We start from the raw sequence: 17862 nt of genomic DNA on the forward strand, positions 1-17862 counted from the left end.
GGCATTATTTCTTTTGCTAAGAAATGGAGTAATCTGTGAACACTCATTTTTTTGGTGGCTTAAAATTATTTTTTTCTGTTTTTCCCTTTTGAGAGATCCATTAATTTTTCTAGGTTCAACAAGGACAAAGTCTATGTTGCGGCCATGTACATGGTACTATCTGCCTATCTGCTGGGACTGGCTGCTGGGTGGTTTTGGCTTAGAGTCTCTCATAATGTTGCAGTCCAGTTGCCTACCAACTATAGTCCTCTGAAGGCTTGGCCAGTCTTAGAGGATCTGCTTTTTTTTGTCGGCAGAAAGCCTCTCAGTTCTTCACAACATGGGCCTCTGCATTGGGCTCTTTATGACATGACTTTTGGCTTCTTCTGAAGCAAATGATCCAGGAGATAGAAGAAGCAAGATGGTAGCTGTGATGTCTTTCATAACCTAATATCAGAAGCTAAATGTCATCATTTCTGCCATGTTCTGTCGATCACACAGAATAGCACTAGTATAACATGAGCAGGAATTACACAGGGATTTGAATTCAAGGAGGCAGCAGTCATTGGGGTCATTTTAGAAGAGGCTATTATATGGATTTAGGATTAAGATAACTAGTTTTCAGTTTTAGCTCTCCCATTAACTATTGCACGTATGATTGTATGTATATACGCCCTTACAAAGAGGTCATTTTTACCTCTTGGCTTCTCAGCCATGATTTCTAGGTATGCCCTCTCTAAAACATTTGTTACGAGGCTTCCATTCTTTTACTGGTTTGTCTTTGGCCTAATAAGAATCACATTATAGCAACGGCCGTCAGAAACACTCAGAAACAGAAGATATTTGAAACCAAAAGTGAGTTGCAAAAGCCGATCATATGCATTTCTAAATATTAGTCTTGAAACTGATAAGATCATTGCCCTAGAGTTGAATTTCAGCTTAGGAATTTTCTCTTGTAAATTTTCCAATAGTTTTATAAACATTGTCCCTTAACTCAAATTTTTTTCAGTGCATAAATTTTTCTGAGTCCAGACCTCCTTTGAAAATTGCCCTCAAATTTATTAAAGTGCAGAACATCCTAGAAATTAGTGGCAGTTAATAGTTAATGAAGTTAAAATAGGAAAAACATCATTATCTTTTTCACTTTATCTTATTATCTTTTATTCATGGTTTGGTACATTTGCTGGACATTTTTGATATGAAAATCTGCTCAGCCTGTTATTTTTCCTGTACAGCAAATTCTCTGATCATGCCTGCCCCCTTCAATGAGGCCCAGGAGATTTTCTTTAATAGACAAATGGAAGAGCCATTTAGCTCTAAATTATAATCACTAATTTCATGAAAATTTGAGATAATGAATTTTTAGGATTTTTTGATGAGTAATAGTAACAAATAAGTAGAAATTATAGAATGCTCCATGCCTTGTTAATGTTGTTCTCTTCTTAATTATATTTAGCACTCTGAAGTCTTATTGCTAAAAAACACATATGAACCAAACTAATTCAATTAATTTGTACATATTTTAGGAACTGCATCTATTAAGCAAAACAATGCTAAGACTCTGATAGAGTCTAAATGGCTGTGCTTAGAAGATAACAGCATTTCTTTAATTATAATTATTCCTAAGGCTTGAAAGTGATGTATATATAGCAAGCCATTTCTTCCTTTCTATAAATCTTTATGTGGAGGAAGATAAATATGATTAAGAAGTAAAATAATGAAATGCCACTTGGTTTTTATTTATGGCTATTTTATACTAAATTTTGATCTGAAATATCTCTGAAAGTTTAGCATGTAAAATTTGGTGTCATTAAGAATGGGGGCATCCCAGGTGGCACAGAGGTAAAGAGTCTCTTTGCCAGTGCAGGAGATGCAAAAGACTTGGGTTCAATCCCTGAATTGGGAAGATCCCCTGGAGGAAGAAATGGCAACCCACTCCAGTATTCTTGCCTAGAAAGTTACATGGACTGAGGAGCCTCGTTGGCTGCAGCCCATGGGGTTGTAGAGAGTTGGACATCACTGAGCAGCCATACATACACTCATCGTGAACATAATCTGTAGAACATACTAAGTGCTTTGTAAAATAATGAGTCAGGGAAACTATATGACCCTGCCTCAAGATCAGCTGAGTTATATAGCTCATAAATAGTAAATAACTTAACTGAAATGTATAGTATTAATATTGGGAAGTGGGGAGTTGAGTTTAACAATGGGTGGTAAAAACGTAATTCAGATACGAGGTGAAGGATCTTTCATCTGGCCTTGGGAGGGTAAATAAAATGTGTGGCCATATTTCTATTTATAGGAGGTAGCTGAGTGTTTGGAGGTGGATGGTACCAGGTCTAAATGTCCTCTAGTTTCTCCTACCTGTGAATAGAGTTGTCCTAGTGATATTAAACATGTCCAACACTGTGTGTGGGAAAAACCTCATATAGGCACTTCTGGTAAGCATGAAGATTGGTAAAACTAAATATGTTTGGTAAGATTTCAGTAGTATTCTTCTATTTATTGGTTATATGACGTTAAAAAGAGGTCATTTCCCCTGGTTTGCTACTTAGTCTCTTCATTTGTATTATGAAGTTTTTATTGCTTGTTGTGAAGAACAAGAATAGGCTTTTATTACTAGGAACAGTGTTTGAAAGGTCAACAAATGTTAAAGATAGGAGAAGAAGAAGGACCTTTTTGAAGATGTGATCTGTAAAGAGGAACTTCTGATCCATCTGGGGGTAGGAAACAGAAGTTGCAGGGGGAAAGAGAGAGAGAATGAATCACAGAATTAAAATAAACTTTTAAATGTTTTTATAGCAATCAATGGACAATATAGTTAAGATATTTTTTCAATAGCCTAAAATGAAATTATCTTTAAGTTGTCATCTAAAAAAAATTAATTTAGGCTCATTTCTCCAAGGAACAAGTGAAGCAGTATGTTGTATAATTATCTAATTATTAGTTATATAATTATGTAGTTATAATTATCTATTATTTTTATTATAAATTATATGTATTATGAATACCATATCATTTCTCACCTATTTAATTTATTCTTAAATTATTTTTCTAAGCATTAGGTTTACCTATTATTGTACTCTGAAGTGCTAATAATAGTACTTTTCTTTCTTTCCTCCTACTCTAAATTTATGTCTGGTTTATTTCATGTAAGTTCTTTGACTGGGCCCATGAACTGATGTCACAGGATCAATATATGCTATCTCCATGATAACTAGTCTAGGAAGTTTCTACTGACATATCTTTAAGCAATCTGATTCTTTCTTTGGCTCTGTCCAGTCTACATCAAAGCATTCTTCATTTCTCTTACAGTATTTTTGATTTCTGTCATTTTCTTTCTATTCTTTCATAGAATTTCCATCTCTCTGCCTATATTATTTATCTTTTCTTGGATATTGTTTACTCTTTCCATTAGAAAGCTTAACATATGAATCTTGTGATTTCAAAGTCCCTGTATGATAATTCCCAAATTTGTGTCATATCTGAGCTGCTTCTGAAGATGGCTTTGTTTTTTCAGATGGCTTTTTCTTGCCTTTTAGCATATATCTGTTTCATTCCCTGTTGTCAGGGTACAGTCCTTCAGGGACCTCAGCTGATCATCTGGTATGGTTATAGGAGCTTGTTCCTCAGAGGGCTCCTGGTGCCTTTCATCTTAATGATGAGAGATTGTAGGAAATGCCGTCCTGCTGTCAGAGGTGGGTTTCTTTTTTCTTTAGCTCATTAAAGTTGGTGGTAAGAGAAATAAAAATGGTTTATAGACAGAACTCATGTACACCTGTGGTGGATTCATGTCAATGTATGGCAAAACCAATACAGTATTGTAAAGTAAAAAAAATAAAATTTAAATTAAAACAAACAAACAAACAAAAATCACACGAATGCCTTCAATAAGTCACTCAGTTCAGTTCAGTCGTTCAGTCATGTGTGATTCTTTGAGACCCCATAGACTACAGCTCACCAAGCTTCCCTGTCCATCACCAACTCCCAGAGCTTGCTCAAACTCATGTCCATTGACTCAGTGATGCCATCCAACCATCTCATCCTCTGTCATCCCTTTCTCCTGCCTTCAATCTTTCCCAGCATCAGGGTCTTTTCCAATGAGTCAGTTCTTCGAATCAGGTGGCCAAAATATTGGAGCTTCAGCTTCAGCATCAGTCCTTCCAATAAATATTCAGGACTGATTTCCTTTATGACTAACTGGTTTGATCTCCTTGCAGTCCAAGGGACTCTCAAGAGTCTTCTCCAACACCACCATTCAAAAGTATCAATTTTTTGGCACTCAGCTTTCTTTATAGTCCAACTCTCACATACATACATGACTACTGGAAAAACCATAGTTTTGACTAGCTGGACCTTTGTCAGCAAAATAATGTCTCTGCTTTTTATATGCTGTCTAGGTTGGCCATAGCTTTTCTTCCAAGGAGCAAGCATCATCATTTGCAGTGATTTTGGAGCCCAAGAAAATAGTCTCTCACTGTTTCCATTGTTTTCCCATCTATTTGCCATGAAGTGATGGGACTGGATGCCATGACCTTCATTTTTGAATGCTGAGTTTTAAGCCAACTTTTCCACTCTCCTCTTCCACTTTCATCAAGAAGCTCTTTAGCTCTTCTTCAGTTTGTGCCATCTGGTGTCATCTGCGTGTCTGAGACTGTTGATATTTCTCCCAGAAATCTTGATTTCAGCTTGTGCTTCATCCAGCCCGGCATTTCACATGACGTACTCTGTGTATAAGTTAAATAAACAGGGTGACTGTATACAGCCTTGACGTACTCCTTTCCCCATTTGGAACCAGTCTGTTGTTCCATGTCCAGTGGACCAAAACCATGCTGATGTCAGTTCATATCATGCTGAAGTCATTACAGAGCATCCCAGTTTAAGTTACAGGGATGCAGGGGTGTCAGCCTACAAGGTGACAGTTTTGTTGTTGTTCAGTTGCTCAATCATGTCTGACTTTGCAAACCCATTAACTGCAGCATGCCAGTTTTCTTGTCTTTTACCATTTCCTGGAATTTGCTCAAACTCATATCCATTGAGTCAATGATGCCATCCAAAGATCTCATCCTCAGTCATCCCCAACTCCTCCTGCTCTCAATCTTTCCTGGCATCAAGGTCTTTTCCAGTGAGTCAGATCTTCACACCAGGTGGGCCAAGAATTGGAGTTTAAGCTTCAGCAACAGTCCTTACAATGAATATTCAGGGTTGATTTCCTTTAGGATTGACTGATTTGATCTCCTTTCTGTCCAAGGGACTCTCAAGAGTCTTCTCTATCACCACAGTTTGAAAGCAGTAATTCTTTGGTGCTCAGCCTTCCTTATGGTCTGACTTGTACATCTGTACAAGACTACTGGAAAAGCCATAGATTTGACTATATGGACCTTTGTTGGCAACAGTAAAAGATTTTAATATTCACTGAGGAGATCAGATGAACCATTTTGAGAGTTGACCAGGGGTAGGAGGCTTTTATAGGGTGACATGAAGAGACTTTGCTTCCACTGTTTCCTCTAGTGGATGTACAAACTATTGTTAATAAGATCCATAGTTTTGGTTATATTCTTCAAGGTTGCAGTGGAAATCAGAAAGATATGACAGTTGAACTGGATTAAGTAAGAAAATTACAAATTAATTTTTAATTTTATTTATTTACAAAACAGGAAGCAGTGTGAGATCATTAGTTAAATGTTACAAATATGACTTTGCTGAGTGTTTCAATTTCATTTATTGTTAGAACTGTCTTTTGACATCTCAAGATGAAAAATCACTCAGAAGTAGAAATCATTTTTAACAGAGTCAATGATTAAGCCTGCAGGTACTAACAAAGCCTTGTTAGAAAGAGTCTGGTATATATGATGGTATTCTCTGAAGTGGTTTTTTTTTTTTTCATAGATCTAAAGACTTGAACTCTAAAGGCTTAGAGTTTTGATCATATATTGCATTACTGTTAAAAGCCTAGGCAATAAAAGTTATCCATTCTGTCTTCCTGGAATGTTAAATTGATGACAGAATAGTAAATTTTTGTAGAATGTTCCTCTGATTGATGTTACATTGTCAGATGTGTCCATTTAAAAGTAGCTTTTTGTGGACTCACATTATGGGGACTGCCCAGTAATATTCTGCTTCCTTAGGGGGGAGAAGGATGACATTTCTACATGCTTCTACTTTTTCCTTCAGAATTCTGTTTTTCTCGAACTAGGAGCCAGTGCACTGGGTTAACTCAATTTTGGTTTTTTAACATTCTCCTACTAGCAGGTTATAATCAGAGTCAACATGCCTGTATCTCCAAAAAACTGCTCTGATTATCCTCTCCTCCTGAAGGAGCAGAAACAAGACGCTTTAGGGTTTTGAGGATCTTATGGAGAAGGAAATGGCAACTCACTCCAGTATTCTTGCCTGGAGAACCCCATGGATGGAGGAGCCTGGTGGGCCACAGTCCACGGGGTCGCAAAGAGTCGGACACGACTGAGCGAGTTCACTTCACTTCACTTCACTTCATGCAGTTCACCTATGAAGTTTCTGTCACTAAACCTACTATCTAGCTAGTGAGCTAGTCTTTGAGGAGCTACCTTGTTAGAACTTCAGAGATATTGCCCTTAATGGCCGAGATAAATCACTTAGAAAAATATCCTTAACACATAACTTTATGACCAGACTAAATATCTGTTCCATGAATAGTCAAAAAGAGATAAGACCGTGGGGAGAGAAAGATTAGAGAAGGCATGAGAGATTTAGCCAAAGAGGAAGTTTAAGTCAAGTTGATTTATGGGAGGCATGGATTTTAATCCATAGATGATAAGGGTCCTGACAGCACACTAGAGATAAATTATTTCTCAGAAAGAAATGGCATTGAGGATTTCCCACTGATCAAGAGAAATGAACAGCATAAGGAATAAAAATTGAGGGGGTTACCCAAAAGATATAAAACCTCACAGAAAATAGGCTTGGTGTTTACAATTGCTATTCATAGATACACATCTTTTTAGAGATAAAATGAAAGTGCTGTAAATATCAGAAAATTATTTTACCATTTTATCTGTTAGTTAAACAGACCTCACATAAAAGAGGCTAGGAAACTCTACACTATTGAGTCTTGCATGAAAAAAAAAAATCAAGGGAATATAAATCACAGTATACAGCTGAGTACTTGCTTATTCAGGAGTGGATGAAAATTTCTGAATTATTTATGCTCCTCTGTGAGGAAAACCCCCTGCCTTTCAACACATATTATATTTGTGTTTGCTTCGGTTTATTAAGGGTACATGATTACTTTTGCATTTGTCTAAGAATTAAGTTTGGAATTTATGAGTGAGGGACCACTCACTCCCCCAGCAGGAAACAGCACACTCAAAAGGGTTTACCTAGAAATAATTAATGAAAAGCTGTTTATTAATACAGGAGTGAGTTCAGGGCAAGGGGAACAAGTAAGGATTCATCAGGCAGACAGCACTAGGAGCTACAGAGGCTATTATAATCCTTAGGCAGGAAGCAGCAGCCTTTGCCCGAATTAAGCTGGGAAAGGGATGAGATGTGGGTCAGTAAGTACCCCAATTCCTCTTCTTCCCAGCCTTTGGTCTTCTTTCAGCATCCCCTGTTGGTTAAACTCAACAGAAAGTCAGAGGGAAGAGAGCCTGTTTAATGTAGTCTGCAGAGGTTTCAGCCTCTGAAATAGAGACATAGGAAGAGGATTCTTTTGGTAAATAAGGTCCTTGATTTGGGAAAATAATTTATTTGATGCACCCATAGAAATCCAGGTGGATATTTTCAGTTGAAGCAGAAAAAAAGTTAAGACCAGGAAAATAGATTTAGAGGGAATCACAATTTGCCACTACACTCAGCTTCATACTCAGGGTTCTGCCTGAAACTTTTCCGTTTTTCTTTCTACCTGTGTACAAAAGAGATGAATCTGTCCACCCTCTTAGCTTAAATTTCTCTCTTAGTGACCATTATTATGTGGTCACTTTATAAAGTCTGTACTTGATATAAATGTATATTCTATTTGAATATATGTGGTATTTATACAAACAGTAACATACATTCTCGCCAATTCAAGTTTCTAATTTTTGTACTTCTTTGATATTATTATTACTGATTATCTCAATTACTGATAGGTATTTTAAAAGTCCTCTAATAGACTGGAATTTGCCAATTTATTCTTATGATTTTTTTCTATTTATTCTTTATATATTTTGAATATGTGTCATTGGGGAATAAAAATTGAGATTTTTATATCTCCTGTGAGTTAAATATTTTTTCATTATGGAAAACTTTGTTATGCCTAACTATTCTTTTTACCTTAAATTTGCCTTTGTTTCATGTTAATATAGTCTTAAAGACTTGTCAGAAATGTATGTTATATATGAAAGCTATTGATAGAGTAAATCCTAAGAGTTCTCATCACAAGGAAAATACATTTTTCTTCTTTTTAAAAAATTTGGTAACTATGTGAGATGATGGATGTTCACTACGTTTATTGTGCTAAACCTCTCATGATGTGTGTAAGTCAAATCATTATGACGTACATCTTAAACTTATACATTGCATATATCAATTATCTTTCAAGAAAATTGAAAGGAAAAAAAGTGGGTTGTTTTTTAGACATGATGTTTGTGATACTTTGTTCCACAGCAGTAGATAACTAATACAGACATTAATATTGCTTTATTCTTATTTACTTTTGTGTACTAATGAACCCATCAAAGTCACTCTTCATGTCTCTTACAATGCTTTTGATTTCTGACATTTGCTTTTGATTCTTTCTTTAAGTTTCCATCTCTCTGTTTCCATTACCTAGGTGTCCTTGCATGCCTTCTGTGTCTATTAGAGTTTAGCATATTGATCACAGTGGCTTTAAATTACAGCTTGATAGTTCCAAAATCTGTTATATAGGAGTCAGGTTCTGATATTTTTGCTTTCTTTATATGATATTTTTGCCCTTTAGCACGCCTTAAAGTTTTTGCTGAAAGCTGTCCATAGTGTATCAGGTAAAAGAAATTGAGGTAAATAGGCCTTTCGGAAAGTTTTACACTCATCTGGCTAGGAACTATGTTGTGTTTATTATTTGCTGTAGCTGTAGGTGTCAGAGGTCAAAATTTCTGAGTGTCCCCCATTCTTTGGATTTCCTGAGACTCTTTCTTAAATTGAGTGTGAGCCTTGCAGTTCTTTTAGCTGTAATCCCCTGTTATCTTCTAGGAACATGATTGATGTGATGATTAGGTGTGAGGACAGGCCAGGTGTTACATAATACTGTGATTAGATCCTGGCCTTTTAGTGGACCTGGGCTCCTGGGCAGGGACTTTCACAAAGAGCTTGTTTTTTTTTTTGTTGTTTGTTTTGTTTTCCTTTGGGGGAAGGGTGAGTATATCCGTTTTCCCAGATTGGTTGTGAAGTGAAGTGAAAGTCACTCAGTCGTGTCCAACTCTTTGTGACCCCATGGACAGTATAGACCACAGAATTCTCCAGGCCAGAATACTGGAGTGGGTAGCTGTTCCCTTCTCCAGGGGATCTTCCCAACCCAGGGATTGAACCCTGGTCTGCCACATTGCAGGTGGATTCTTTACCACCTGAGCCACCAGGGAAGCCAGATTCTAGTAAAATTCAAGCCAGTTAGTCAAAGTGGATTAAAGACCTAATTGCGAGGCTGGACACTGTACAACTCCTAGAGGAAAACGTAGGCAGAACACTCTTTGACATAAACTGCAGCAATGTGTTTTTCCATCTGTCTCCCAGAATAATGGAAATAAAAGCAAAAACAAACAAATGGGACCTACTTAAACTCAAAACCTTTTGTACAACAAAGGAAACAATAAACAAAATGAAAAGACAGCCCACATTTTGGGAGAAAATATTTGCAAATGATGTGACCAACAGGGGATTAGTCTTTAAATTTTACAAACAGCTCAAGATGCTTAACAGCATCAAAACAAACTACCCAGTCAACAAATGGGCAGAAGATCTAAACAGACATTTCTCCAAAGAAAACATACAGATGGCCAAGAGGCACTTGAAGAGATGTTCAACATCACTAATTATTAGAGGAATGCAAGTCAAAAACTACAATGAGATATCACCTCACATCAGCCAGAATGGTTATCATCAAAAAAATCCACAAGCAATAAATGCTAGAGAGAGCGTGGAAACAAGGGAACCCTTCTACCCTGCTGGTGGGAATGTAAATTGGTATGGCCACTATGGAGAACAGTATGGAGGGTTAAAAAACTTACAAAACTAAAAATACAGCTACGATATGACTCTGCAATCCCACTCCTGAGCATGGATCTGGAGAAAAACATGATCAAAAGGATAAATGCACCTCAGTGTTCATTGCAACACTGTTTATGATAGCCAAGACATGGAAGCAACCTAAATGCCTATGGACAGAGGAAGAGCTAAAGAAGATGTGGTATATATATACAATGGAATATTGGCCATTCAAAAGAATGAAGCAACCTGTAGCAACACGGATGGACCTAGAGATTGTCATATTAAATGAAGTAAGTCAGACAGAGAAGGAGAAATATCAGGTGACATCCCTTATATATGGAATCCAAAAGAGGACATTGAATTTCCTTTTGTTACATGGCTATAGGTAATTCCATTCAACATCTGTTTAAATGAACAGCTGTTTTTTGAGGAGAAATGGGCAAGAAGCAAAGAAACACTACCATTCTGAACTATTTTAGGATAAATTCTGATGGAGATTCACAGGAATGCACACGTAGTATAAGTAATTTTAACCCACAAATATGCACAGGTTCTGAGCCTGAAGGGAGAACCTGCCTCTCACTACTTGAAATGGCCAAAGTTTAAATAGAATTTATTTGGAGTCCTCTTCTATATGTCAGCTTATTTCTATTAATAGTTTACTTTTATTTATTCCTCTTTAATGGTACCAATTTTATTTATGAATTTCCTATTAGGTCCTGTCTGGCTTTACATGTAGTCTCCCATGCCATATGGGATCATCAAAACTGAAGCTGCAGTTGTTTGTTTTCTAACTGTCTGAATTCCACATTCATTATATTCACTTTTGGTTAGTCAAGGAAGGTGTTAAAGGTATCTAAATTTGTACTCAGTACACAATTCTCTTAATTTGTAAATAAGGATGTATGAATGAGGAACACTTTCTAAACTCACAGAGAGGCATTTCTAAATAAGAAAAATATTTTGAGCTGATTTCTGTTTTCAATTAAATATCCGTAATGTATTAAAGACTATTCTGATCGCACTGAAAAAAAGAAATCTTCACTAAGAATATTACTAATCATTCTTTTGAAAACATTTAAAAACTTTAAGTAAAATGTATATTACATAGTCATGGGGACATTATACAATGTGCTATAGAGAAGGTTTTAGTTTTCTTAGAATAAGCATGAATCAAGCTAGTTCTGAAGAAAAATAATCACATGTTTATTGAAACCCTAGAGGATTTTGTCCCCAGTGCCTATCATAGAGGTGAGAGCAGTCAATGTTTTTGTTTTTTTCAAATAGCTGCTCAAGGCTGAAATATAACCAAGATATGAACATTAATATTGTGACACATTATTCTAAGGTTTTGAATAATAATAAGGCATTGAAAATAATTTCAATAAGTTATTGTAATTATTGATGGTTTGTTAATATTGCTTGAGCATTTTATTCTCTTTCCTAAATTCTAAAATTCATGTCTTCTGTATGCAAAATAGTTGAGAACCACTAGTTTAAAGAGGGAAAAAGACCCCCTTGTTTTAAAAAAATATTTTAAAATATTTTAATATTCATGAAATATTAAAAATTTCATGAAATGCCAAGTACAGTTTTCATTGTTTAAATTACCAGGATAGGCAGCAAAGAAAGAGTTTTGGCCATGACATTCTTCACCTTAAAGGAAGAGAAATGACAATCTGATGTATTATTAGTTTTCCTTCCTCTTTAGAATTAATTTTTTAATGCAAGGGCTCTTTAGAAGTCTGAGGTAATTATGTTATGGGAAAGTTATGATGTGGAAATCTAAGTGTCATAGGAGAGGCAGAGGAATAAATTTTAGAGTAAAATTATTCATATAATCATTTTCCTTTATCATCTCAATGATTAATTCCATAGGTGTAATTAAAAAAAATAAGTGTTTGCACAATAGATCTATATTTAATCTACAAGAGTATGGCTGTTTTCATCCAGGCCATGTTCAGGTTAGGTTATTACTTTTAGATTAAAGTTCATGTTTGTGAGACTCATTTTCTACAGTTATTTTATACTCATAATTTTTATAAATGGCTACCAAGTGAGTCCCTGATCCTATCATAAGAGTACAGCTATCTTGATTATATAGAGATTGTCTGATAATTATATTTGAAATGGGCACTAAGGCATGACGTAATTAAATTTAAATAGTTTATCTGAAATTCAAACATACCTGGGAGTCCTGTGCTTCATCTGGCAACCTTATCTCTGACATCACTACAACTGGTCCCTCTCTCTTTCTCTTTCTCTGACTTGGCTGTAGTTCCACTGACCTCCTTCCTCCAGATAAACTTTTCAGATCTTGGACCACGTCTCCTTTGTCACCAGAGGGTAGGAGAGGGCCAGGGATGGGAGATATGGCTTTGGCAGTCTCCCTCCCAAATCTTGAATTATATCATCCACTCAAATTTTCATGAACACACAATCATAATATTGATTCATTCAATTCATCCAAAAGATATTTACTGAGCACCTTCTATGGTCCAGGCACTGTTATTGCTCTGAGGACATAGCACTGACAATACAAATAACAGTCTGCCTCATGAAAAATACGCTTTAGCAGAGATCTGTGTGTGTGTGTGTGTGTGTGTGTGTGAAATACATTAGAATAAGTGCTACGGAGGAAAATAAAGATGTGACTGGTGCTGGAAAGGGGCCAGAATGATCCTAGAAGCTTCACAGAAAAAGATATCCCAGTAGAGACTTGCAGGACTGAGGTGGCTGGACATGTGAAGTACAGGGAAAGCTATTCAGGCCAAGAGCGCCTCAGCTGCACAGGGGCTCTGAGGAGACCATGCTTGGCGTGTCTGAGGACCGGCCAGGAGGCAGCGCTGCGGAGCGTCGTGAATGAGGGGTGTGTGTAGATGCGCAGAGAAGCTCACTGGGCAGCAGGTTCCGGAGTGTCTTTTACATCCTTTTAATACTTTATGTGTTTTTTTTTTTTTTCTGAGTGAGATAAAGAGTTTTTGGAGTTTTCTGTGAAAAGTGTCATGATCTAATTTATATTTTCAAAGCCCCACTCTGATAGCCCCATGGAAAAGACTCTTGAGACACAAAAAGAGGAGGAGCAGCCTTGCTTACCTGGGTGGAGATGTCAATGTCCCAGACCAGAGTTGGTTCCTGGAGGAACCATGGCAAATGGGATATATTTTTAAGTAGAGACAACAGGATTTCCTGATGTGCTAGATGCAATAGGTGAGAAAAGAGAAAGGTTTGCGGATGACTCCAGGATTACTGGGGTCTTCCCAGATGGTGCTGGTGGTAAAGAATCCACCTGCCAATGTAGAAGATGTGGGTTCGATCCCTGACTTGGGAAGATCCCCTGAAATAGGAAATGGCAACTTGCTCCAGTATTCTTGCCTGGAAAACTCTATGGACAGATGAGCCTGGTGGGCTACAGTCCATGGGACTGCAAAGAATAGGACATGACTGAGCCCCACCAGGATTTTATGTAAGTAAAAAATACATGTTTGCTATGCAAACAAAGCTACAGGTAATCCTACAGCCTTGCTCCTCAACTGACTCTAAATCTTTTAACATAAAAAGAAAATATATTCATATTTGTCCACAACCATAGTACTTTTCAGAGACTTAGGCCAATTATCTTCAAAATTTCTTTAAAAGCAGCTGACTATTTTAAATTTTTCTTCTGGAAAATATTGGATTATTCTTAATACAGAAATTTTTCAGTGTCAAGGGCCTGCTTTCTGCTTCAGTTTCCCTCTGTTTGAACCTGGGGCCAAGTAGAAAGTTAAGGAAAATTTCATGAGACATTTTAATGCTGTGAGTCCACATAAAATTCTCATACTCAGTTTTCTTTGGCCTATGACTGTTCTCCTTTAGCTCTTGGCCATTTGAACCATTTTTCTCTTTACTGATTTAAACTGTATCATTTTTGTCTGTCTCATAGTGAGCCTGCCTCTTTGTGCAAAATGTTTTTCACAGGTTTGACAAACATATACAGAGGTTTCTAAACACAAGTGCATTTGTTTGAAATGGTTTTGCTGAGTCCTACTATATGCATTAAGCTTGAAGGGCTAAGAAAGGAAATATCTGACTTCAGGAAGCCAGGAATGATTTAATATGAAAATATCAATACAAAAATGCAAAAACAGGCACAGGGAAATTGATGAATCATTATTAATAGTAATGGTTAAATTTTATTAAAAGTAAACAACTTTTTTGCAGGAATTCCCTGGTGGTCCAGTGTTGGGACTTGGCACTTTTACTACCAGGGCCCTAGTCTGATCCCTGAACAGTGAACTAAGATCCCACAAGCTGTGTGCCGAGGCCAAATTAACAAAAAAGTATTTGCTATGCATCAGTCACTGTTGCAGTTTTATTCTCAGGATGGACTGAGGTAAATGCATTATTCATTTAACATATGAAGGAGCTAAGGTACAAAATGGTTGAGTTTAGCAAGTTTCCCCTGGTGGCTCAGAAGTTAAAACATCTGCCTGCAATGCAGGAGACCTGGGTTTGATCCCTGGCTTGGGAAGATCTCCATGGAGAAGGAAATGGCAACCCACTCCAGTATTCTTGCCTGGAGAATCCCACGGACAGAGGAGCCTGGTGGGCTACAGTCCATGGGGTCACAAGGAGTTGGACACGACTGAGTGACTTCACTTTCACTTTTAGCAAGTTTCATAGCTAAGAGTTTCTAGGGGCAGAATATAAACCCAGGGACTTCTGTTAGTGAATCTGTGTTTTAAAATGCATTGCTGCCTCAGAATGATATGAAAAAAAGGTACAGCAATTTATCAAAAAGGAAGGAGTTGCAACAGACCCTGTAACATTTAGTCATATTTGTTGTTGGAGTTGGGGTTTGAGACATCACTATGAGATAAATAAGTCTCAATGATTGCTTTTCTAAAATCTGGTCTTGGACACCATCTGACAGGAAAACAGTTATAATGACAGCCTAAAGTTTTAAGTTCTGTAATTCTATGATTTTTCCCTTTGAAGTAGGAAGCAATTTTCCCTTTGTAATTCACAAGCCAGAGACATAATGTAATTTTTTCTTACTGTAATATCTCATGGATCTGTATAACCACATGATGCTCTGAGAATATTAAATATTACCTTATGCAGGATACAAAATGCAGTAAAGTTTATTCTCTCCAATTTTACTCAAACAAAAATAAAGCATGCCATATCATGCTTTGCCTGCTGCTCAGTTGTGTCTGATTCTTTGTGACTCCATGGTCTGTAGCCCAACAGGCTTCTGGGTCCATGGGAATTCTTCAGGCAAGAATACTAGAGTGGGTTGCCATTTCCTTCTCCACGGGATCTTCCTGACCCAGGGATCAAACCCAGGTCTCCCACATCACAGGTGGATTCTTTACCGTCTGAGCCACCGGGGAAGCTCGTATGTACGGTACAAATTGTACGGTACAAATGTTTTCTCTTAATTGAAGGCTTTAGCAAAATTTGGAGCATATCTTAAAACAATGTTTGCTATCTTAAAGCTCTTTGTTGAGAATAATAAATTGATAGCACCTGGTGTGCTGGGTTTTATGCAAACGTCAGAATTTTGGCCTGTAATTTTTCTCAATTTAATTTATTTTTGTATTGTACTACTAAAAAAGGCCTAGTTAATGATTGTGCTTAATGTTTATATATTTGATCCTATTCAGTGTTAACGTAAGAGTATTTAAACTTTCATTGAATTATTATTATAGCTTTGTTTCTATTTCCTCAAACTTTATTGCCAAGATCTCATCATATGTGTGTAATATTTTAATCACGTATTTTATATGCAGTTGAAAGGGAAAATATTTGGACAGGAGTAAAAAAACAAGCCTCAAGTGTCACCAAATTTACAAATACCTCCAACTGTAGTGATAGTTTATTCTTTTTTTTTTTTTTAATAAGTGAGAGGAAATGACTTTCTTTTTTACCACAGCTAACTTCTCTTCCCCTGCTCTGGATCCCAAATACTAGCAGACCATCAGTAAATTGAGTTGAATGGCTGTATGTACATATGAATGTATGTATATATGAATAAATGTTTCTTTGTTGCCTTTGAAACAGGAGACTAATTTGGTACTCTGCCTAACTTTGGCCAAGGCCCCAAATACCAACAACCATACAATTGATATTAAGAAGCACTCATTCAGAGCAAGGTATAAGTTTATTTACAAAGGAAGAGACTCAAAACCAAAGTTGGAAGCTACTCAGGGAGAAAACACAGCTAGCTACTCATGTGGTTGAAGAGATCAGAGCGTTATGGCATTAGAGCAGCACCGGAGCCATCTTAAAAAGAGGCTTGGTCCAAAAGGGCTGCCCCAGGGGTATTGGGCCCTTATAAAGTGTCTCTGCAGAAATGGATCACCAAGAATCAGAGGCTGAAGGAGGCATTATAGATGTTCACTTGGAGAGTAAACCAGTCATTTTAGGTATTTACAGGTGAACGAACACCAGCTAATGGGATGGGGGATGGTTTTGAAAGGGTCTCACAGACTGACAGGAGAAATTATACAGTGGTCTAAGGTCAACTTTTTAGTTAAGTACAGGTTGTTCTCTCGGGGCTTCCCTGGTGGCTCAGATGGTAAAATATCTGCCTGCAATGGAGGAGGGCTGAGTTTGATCCCTGGGTTGGGAAGATCCCCTGGAGGAGGGCATGGCAACCCACTCCAGTATTCTTGCCTGAAGAATCCCTATGGACAGAGGAGCCTGCGTGCTGCAGTCCATGGGGTCACAAAGACTTGGACACCACAGAGCAACTAAATACATTGTTCTATCATCCATTCAGTTCAGTTCAGTTGTTCAGTCATGTCTGACTCTTTGCGACCCCATGGACTGCAGCACGCCAGGCCTCCCTGTCTATCACCAACTTCTGGAGCTTGCTTAAACTCATGTCCATTGAGTCGGTGATGTCATCCAACCATCTCATCTTCTGTCATCCCCTTCTGCTCCTGCCTTCAATCTTTCCCAGCATCTTTTCCAATGAGTCAGTTTTTCGCATCAGGTGGCCAAAGTATTAGAGCTTCAGCTTCAGCATCAGTCCTTCCAATGAATATTCAGGACTGGTTTCCTTTAGGATTGACTGGTTGGATCTCCTTGTAGTCCAAGGGACTCTCAAGAGTCTTCTCCAACACCACAGTTCAAAAGCATCAATTCTTTGGTGCTCAGCTTTCTTAATAGTCCAACTCTCACATCCACACATGACTACTGGAAAAACCATAGCTTTGACTAAACAGACCTTTATTGGCAAAGTAATTTCTCTGCTTTTTAATATGCTGTCTACGTTGGTCATAACTTTTCTTCCAAGGACAAAGCGTCTTTTAATTTCATGGCTGCAGTCACCATCTGCAGTGATTTTGGAGCCCAAGAAAATAAAGTCTGACACTGTTTCCACTGTTTCCCCATCTATTTGCCATGAAGTGATGGTACCTGATGCCATGATCTTAGCTTTTTGAACATTGAGGTTTTTTTTATTTTTTTATTTTTTTATTTTTATTTATTTATTTATTTATTTATTTTTAATTTTTACTTTACAATTCTGTATTGGTTTTGGCATAGATTGACATGAATCCACCACAGGTGTACATGCATTCCCAAACATGAGCCCCCCTCCCACCCCCCTCCCCACAACATCTCTCTGGGTCATCTCCGTGCGTCAGCCCCAAGCGTGTCATATCCTGCATCAGACATAGACTGGCA

Source organism: Oryx dammah, unplaced genomic scaffold, assembly GCF_014754425.2.
Source record: "Oryx dammah isolate SB20612 unplaced genomic scaffold, SCBI_Odam_1.1 HiC_scaffold_11, whole genome shotgun sequence".
Lineage (NCBI taxonomy): Eukaryota > Metazoa > Chordata > Mammalia > Artiodactyla > Bovidae > Oryx > Oryx dammah.